The sequence below is a fragment of the Tinamus guttatus genome, unplaced genomic scaffold (genome assembly GCF_059628265.1).
Source record: "Tinamus guttatus ecotype Peru unplaced genomic scaffold, ASM5962826v1 Tinamus_guttatus_pri_ptg000355l, whole genome shotgun sequence".
Taxonomy (NCBI): Eukaryota; Metazoa; Chordata; class Aves; order Tinamiformes; family Tinamidae; genus Tinamus; species Tinamus guttatus.
In genome coordinates, this window is record NW_028288889.1 from 168,844 (window position 1) to 176,319 (window position 7,476).

A 7,476-nucleotide genomic window follows, 5' to 3' on the forward strand; every position below is an offset into this window, starting at 1 on the left:
TATAAGGTTGATGAGGGCTTCCCCCCGTTACCAGTTGAGTCGTCACCAGAACTAGGACCAGGAGATGCCGCATTCTGTCGTTTGACGCGGATCTTTAGGGGGTTCTCAGGATTCTGCTGAACTTCCAACTTCTCAGCTTCCTCTCATTCTGGAGGGGATGCCCTTTGCACATGCAAGCGATGTACCCACGGGCCAATTCCGTCAACCTTTAGAGCAGTGGGGGTTACAAGAACCACAACATAAGGTCCTTTCCACTTTGCTTCTAATGACTTTCGGTGATGTCTTTTTACCCATATCCAGTCTCCCGGTTCAAGATCATGCATGGGTTCCATAGGCCCTTTCCCTTGATTATAGATAGCCCTGATTAGTGGAAAGATCTCCTTATGTACTTGATACACGGCCTGGACTGCCTGAAGCATATCTTTTGGTCCCGGTTCGATCCTCCTTTCCCCTTCTCTTAGTGGGTACACCGGAGGTGGAGTCCCATACATGATTTCGAAGGGGGTAAGATTACTCACAATGCAATTTCCACATAGTCCCCAAAATTTGGACTAAGTTCTGAATGGTACTTGCCACAAAAGCAGGTCCATTGTCCGATCCTATAACCTCCAGGACCCCATAGCATGGAATTATTTCCGCTAACAACGCCTTGGCTACCACCTGGGCAGTTTCACGCTTAGTGGGAAAAGCTTCCACCCAGCCTGAAAAGGTGTCTACCATAACCAACAAGTACTTATATCCGTATTTTCCAGGTTTGATTTCGGTGAAATCTACCTCCCACGATCTCCCAGGTCTCCAACCCCTCTCCCTAACCCCCAGATGTTGTCCTACCCTTTTTCCAGGTTTCATCACCTGACACGCTATGCACTCCTCTATTATTCTACAGCCTACCGCCCCCTGGTTGTGGAACTGAAGTTTGGCCGTTTCCAAGAGTTTAGCTGCTTTTCTTTCTCCCATATGGGTTGACTTGTGCAGCTGAGTTAATAATTGTTCCCCCAAAGTCTGTGGTAATAACAAGGTGGAATCCAAACCTCGGTACCACCCATCTTCTCCTTTCTTTAAATTCCCATTGTGCCTTATCCACTGCAGATCTTCTTCAGAGTATACTGGAGTTGGCGGCAACTGGCCCATTCCCGGCGGAGGGAGGTTTAGCGCCATCCCATTACTTACTTCTTTTCCTATGGGTTCACGCGCGGCCAGTTTTGCAGCCTCATCTGCCGCTTGATTCCCTCTGCTGATTTGGTCCCTCGCTTTTTGATGCCCTGGGACATGGATCACGGCTATCGCTCTAGGTTTATGTATGGCTTCCAATAAGTGAAGTATCTCTTGCTTGTTCCGAATCTCTTTTCCCGACGATGTTACAAATCCCCTTTCCTTGTAAATGGCCCCATGTATATGCACGGTCCCATACGCATAACGACTGTCCATGTATACAGTCAATCTTTTCCCTTCTGCCATTTCTAGGGCTTTTGTTAGAGCAATGAGTTCTGCTTTTTGCGCTGATGTGCCTTCCGGCAAATGGGCAGCCCAAATTACTCTTCCATCCACATCCACCACTGCTGCCCCCGCCATTCTTGTCCCATTTTCTATAAAGCTGCTCCCATCAGTGAACCACACCAGTCCGCCCCCTTCGAGAGGTCTATCTTTCAGATCCCTCCTCACCGAGATCACTTCCGCAAGGACCTCTTGGCAGTCATGAATTGGTTCATCATAATCAGGGCCCAGAAGTAGGGTAGCCAGATTCAGAACCAACGGATTGGTAAATTTCAAGCGTGTAGGATCCAGTAATAAGCTCTGGTAATGAGCCAGTCTGGTATTAGTTAACCACCTGGCTGGCGGTTGCCGTAGTACTGCCTCTACCTGGTAAGGGGCAGTTACCCATAACTGTTGTCCAAATGTTAGCTTATCTGCATCCTTTGTCATTAGTGCAGTGGCAGCAATCATCCTTAGGCACGGGGGCCATCCTGCGGCTACCGAGTCTAATTTCTTGGATAGATATGCTACCACCCGTCGCCATGGGGCTGTGGTTTGGGTTAAGACCCTCTTCGCAATTCCTTTTTTCTCATCTACAAAAAGATGGAATTCCTTCGATGGATCAGGGAGGGCCAATGCAGGGGCCTCTAGTAACGCTTTCTTTAGGGCCCGGAATGCCTCTCCCATTTCTGGGGTCCATGACCAGGTTGGGCTTTCCCGGCTCCCTTCATATAGCGGTCTAGCAATCTCAGCAAATCCCGGTATCCACAGCCGACAGTACCCTACTGATCCCCAAAATTCTCGTACTTCCCTTGCTGTTCGCGGTTCGGGAATTCGCAACACCGTTTCCTTCATGGGCGTGGTCAGCCAACGTTTACCCTGGCGCAACTTGTATCCCAGGTAGACAACCTCAGTTTTACAGATTTGAGCCTTCTTTGCACTGGCTCTATATCCTAGCTGTGCCAGCTCCCTAACCAAATCTTCAGTGCCCTTTGCACATTCTTCTTCAGTTGCTCCTGCCAGAAGTATGTCATCTACATATTGCAGCAGCATTAGTTCCTGATGGGTGCTACGGTACAGCTGCAGATCCTCGCTCAGAGCCTCATTAAATAGGGTTGGTGAGTTTTTAAACCCTTGCGGTAGCCTAGTCCATGTGAGTTGTCCCGCTATCCCTTGCTGCAGGTCCTCCCATTCAAAAGCAAAAATGTATGAGGGGTTACACCCATCCTCGCTTCTTTTGTCATAGGATATTGCCGGACTCGGACCGGTTCCGCTCCTGGTTTCAGTTCCACAACTATCGGGGCTCTGTGACTAGCCACTCCTACTCCCGCCGTTTCTGCCCATGCTTCTGGAATCTCCCGCACCCACCTTTCCATTTCTTTCGGTATTTCCCCCGTCCCCTTCTGCTGATATATCCGGTACTCGTCCTCTAATCGCATAGTCAGTACATGTATCGGGTTTCCCTCCCCGTCGCTAACCTTCACCCCTCCTTCCTCAAAGTATATTCTAGCCCGTAGCTTGGTCAATAGGTCCCTTCCCAACAGGGGTGCCGGGCATTCCGGTATATAGATGAAAGAGTGAGTAACCTGCTTAGTACCTAGATCCACCCAGCGGTTTGTGGTCCATTGATAAGATTTAACCCCATTCACCCCCTGCACCCAACTGGTTTTCTTTGTTAGCTTCCCCCTATCCTCGTTCAATACCGAGTGTTCCGCCCCCATGTCCACCATAAATCCTACTGGTTTCCCTTCCACTTCCAACGTTACCCAAGACTCGGGGAAGGGGGCCAAGTCCCGACACCTTCAGTCACTTTCCCCCTCCCCCACCAGCAATACCCGCAGTTGGGGTCTATAGTTGGACGGCCCTGACTTCCCACCGGCCCCTCCTCTTCTTCTCTCGGGGCACCCATTCTTCCAGTGGCCCCTTCCCTTACATATGGCACACTGGTCTCTTTCCAGTCTCCTTCTCTCTCCTCCCCCTCCTTCCCACACTTCTCTCCCTACCTCTTTTTTCCTTTGCCGGCGTAGAAAATTCTCTCTAATTCCCTCTGATTACGCCAGTTTTCCCTCGCTTGGAATTCCCTATCTTCCTTTCTCAGTCTCTCCTGCCTTTCCTCGGGCATCTCTCGATTATTGTAAACCTTTACTGCTACTTTCAATAGGTCCTGTATAGTCTGTTCCCCCAGTCGATCTACCTTTTGCAGTTTTCTCCTAATATCGGAGGCTGCCTGATTTACAAATGCCAGTATGACGGCTGCCCTGTTTTCTTCTGCCAAGGGGTCCAACGGAGTATATTGTCTAAAAGCCTCTAATATTCGCTCCAGAAATGCTGCTGGAGTCTCAGTTGGTTCCTGCCTTACCGCATTAACTTTAGCCAAGTTGGTGGGCTTACGTGCCGCCGCCCGGAGGCCGGCCATCAGAGTCTGGCGGTATACTCGGAGACGCTCCCTACCTTCCGCCTGGTCGAAATCCCACGGGGGTCACATTAACGGGAATCCTTCGTCTATCAGGTTCTGTTGGGTGGTAGGTCTCCCATCCACCCCTGGTCCAAGTTTCCGCGCTTCCGATAGGATCCGTTCCCGCTCCTCTGTTGTAAATAATAAAACCTTTAACAGCTGCTAAAAGATCAATTAATGCTGAACAAAGAAGGAGGGGTAGTTTGTCTTTGCCCCATTTCAAGCGATATTCGATTGAGGAAAACACAGACACAAAGCACATAAAGCGACAGACAACAATTCCACACACACAACACCCAAAATTTCTGTTACTCTTCCTTTTGCGCGCGTTCCTTGACCTTTCACCACGGGGTTTACCTTTCACCCTCGTTTTCCCTTTCATCACGGGGTTTACCTTTCACCCCCATTTTCCTAATAACCACGGGGTAGTGGGGACGTCTCCCACACTACCCGGCTGGCCGCCCTGCGGTGCGTCCACCTGGGCGCTCGCCAGCCTTTCCCTCGGGCCCGCTTATCCTGCTTACCTTAAGTTGTCCTGGGCGTCTCTTAGGCTTCGCCCGCCGACAGGGTGGAATCCCGGACAAGCCCCCAAAATGTTAAGTCCGGTTTCCCAGCCCGCAAGCGTGACAGAAGCAGAGAGGCCGATAGATGCAGGATCCAACTTTATTACCAGCTAGCTGGGGTCCCTGGCTCACCCTCAAAGGGGGAATCTTGCACAAGGACCCCCCTGGTGTCGCGCGCAGGGTTTATATACAAGCAAGGGGAAGGCGGTTAAATAAAATCGGGTATTTCCTTTTAAGGTCTGATCACCACGGGTTCTCTTCGGATTGGTCGTCTTCATTAGGCAATTCTCTCCTTGTTTGTAAGAGTTTTACAGAAGCATTCTCACATGCCGACAGGGCAGGGACAGGTGGTGCGACAGGATGAACTAACCGATTTTACCCCCGAAGATATTAAGAATCTGCTAGCGAAATATAAACAACAACCCGGGGAGAAACCACAGTCCTGGTTGGTAAGATTAATGGAAGAAGGGGCTGATTCGGTGATAATTGACCATGTCGATGCCTCGAGGTTTTGGGGGTTAACTAATGACATGTATGTACAGTCCGCCCTGCGAAGAGTGGACAGAAGCAGCAAGAGTCTTATTGCTGTGTTAGCCGAGGGTCTCGCTTACCGCCACACTAATGACGGCGATTGGCCCCCATCCAGCTCCTCCTGGGTAACTATAAGACAAGCATGCCAGATGCTTAAGGCAGAGGCCATGAAGATTGCTATAGAATTGGGAAGTCCAAAGCTCTATCTACAACAGCTGTTGTTACCCGGGATGCGAAATAAGTTGTTGGAGGGATGCCCAGGAGCGTGGCGCCCCTATCTAATTCCAGTTCTGATGTCAGAACAAGGAAACCCTATTGAGAACGTAATTGAAAAGTTGCAACAGATAGGGGACCTTCCAGGATTGGCGTTGGAGGTGGATGGAGAAGGCGGCAGTGAGAAAAGAGGTCTGAGTGGGAAGGCAGGGTCAGAATGCAGGGAGCGAGCTCGGATCTTCCGTCTGCTTTTTTCCGTCTACATCTGCAGATGTAGAGCAGCAGTGAGAAAAGCGGGTCGAGTGGGAATGCGGGGTTGGAATCTGGGGAGTGAGCTTGGCTCTTCCGTCTGCTTTTACAGAAGGGCATTGATAGACAGGAAAATGATGGGAAGCCAGCAGAAGTATTACGCCAGCCAGCACGCCGATATAATGTCCGTGTGGTCCAGGCGGTCAAGCAACGCTCAGGAATAATGCCCAAGGCTGATAGATCACAGGTGGTGCACCTGCAGGAGGATGTAGAGCGGACGGTGTTAGGATTCAGACCAAAGGAAGAACTGGAACCAGTTTCTCCCCCTCAGGAGGGGCTTGGACGCCCGAAACCAGAATAGAGGGGTGGCCAAGCTCCAGTGTCTGAAGGATTCCAATGTAACATCGCTCGCCGAGACGATCGACCGTTCGTTTACACGTGCCATTTATTGTTCGGAACAAAATAGACAATCGTGCGGTAGCCACCTCAACTGTAGCATGTGAATCTGGAGCGAACTCTAGTCTCTTCCCTGCTAGGGAAGGGTTGGTATTAAACCATAGAGGAATACTTGAATGGGATCCCGGGGGAGGATTTCTTGAAAAATAAGCCCCCCCCCCCTCCTTCCTGCCCCCCCTCATTCATTTCCCACCCCCTCCCTCCGCCACAAGTGGATCAGATGTTCCAGGGGAGAAGGAGGATTGTGAGACGGTGTTGAAACGGAGGGGCCAAGAATCGAAATAATCCCCGAGATGGCGAAAAACAGGATTTCTCGAAAACTAAGGCAACCTGCTCTCCCTCCCCATCCACCCTCCCGCCCCTCCCCCCCCGCCCCCGCCTTCCCCCGCGAGTAGACCAGATGTTCCGGGGGAGGAGGAGGATTGAGAGCCGTACTCTGACTTGTATCCTTGCAGAGAGACTAGGGACATCACTTCAGTATAGAATACAAGAATGAAGCGACAGCCAAGCTCCAATATGAGGGGCACGGAAGGACCGGCGACCCCCATGTAGAGATCATTAGGTGATTTTTTTTTTTTTTTTAATCTCAGAGGACTAGACTAAATCAAATACAAAGTATACCTCCAAGAGTAGGCACTCTAGATTTAGGGGCCTCCATATTGACTATTTCAAAGTACTGACCCATTTTTATTGCGCTGTATTACTTGCTCAAGTAGACAATGACAAGTAACAGGTTCTCCCCCTCCCCCCGACTTTTTGTCTTACTTTTTTTTTTTCCTTGACTCTGCTTTCAAGCAGGGATACAAAGAAATGTATGAAAATCCAGAAGCATTTGCGAAGTTATTGACTCCTTATTGTGTTAGCTCGTTAAAGGAGACAATAAAATAATCCAGATATGCAGCAACCACCGGGTTTTAGTTAGTTGATTTTATTCATCAGCACAAGATCTTTGTGATAACAACATCCACCATTGACTGGTGCAATTGTTATAGGGATGGGCTTATCAATTAGTAAACAGCAACTGGCAATTAGCACAACTAATTAGCACTACTAAAGGAGTACACTCCTTGTCCCAGGGGCAGGGGAAAAAAATGAAATGAAATGAAATGAAATGAAATGCTATAGCATTACTTCACCCTGTGTGTACAGGGGTGTCTCAATCTTATAAGGAGTTACCTTAGTCCAGCATCCCAGGTAAGGAGAGGGGTACTCACAGTCCAGCCAGAGAAGGCATCGTTCCAGATCCCTGCTCAACTCACCAATGCTAGACTCTGTCTTTTGTACCTTAGGGAAGGAGTACATTACTGTGCTATGGTCATTCCTGCAAGGTACTTTTTCCAGAATCTTCAGACGAGATCCATAAGAGCATCTGCTCTTTGCACTGTCAGTGAGATGGGTTTCAGTCCCTTATCAGTGTTTGCAAGCATGTTCAGTTTGGTATTGTTGCAGTCTTTAGTGAAGCGAGACTGCCTTGCCGCCGCAATATTTCCCACTTCCCTATCTTGTTGCTGGGGACAGTACCCATCGTTTCCCCAT

At 49.6% G+C, this 7,476-nt stretch overlaps 1 pseudogene; it reads right to left on the bottom strand.

Moving 5' to 3' along the window:
- Positions 1-510: 510 nt before the first annotated feature.
- Positions 511-7,476, bottom strand: LOC148593677 (uncharacterized; annotated as a pseudogene).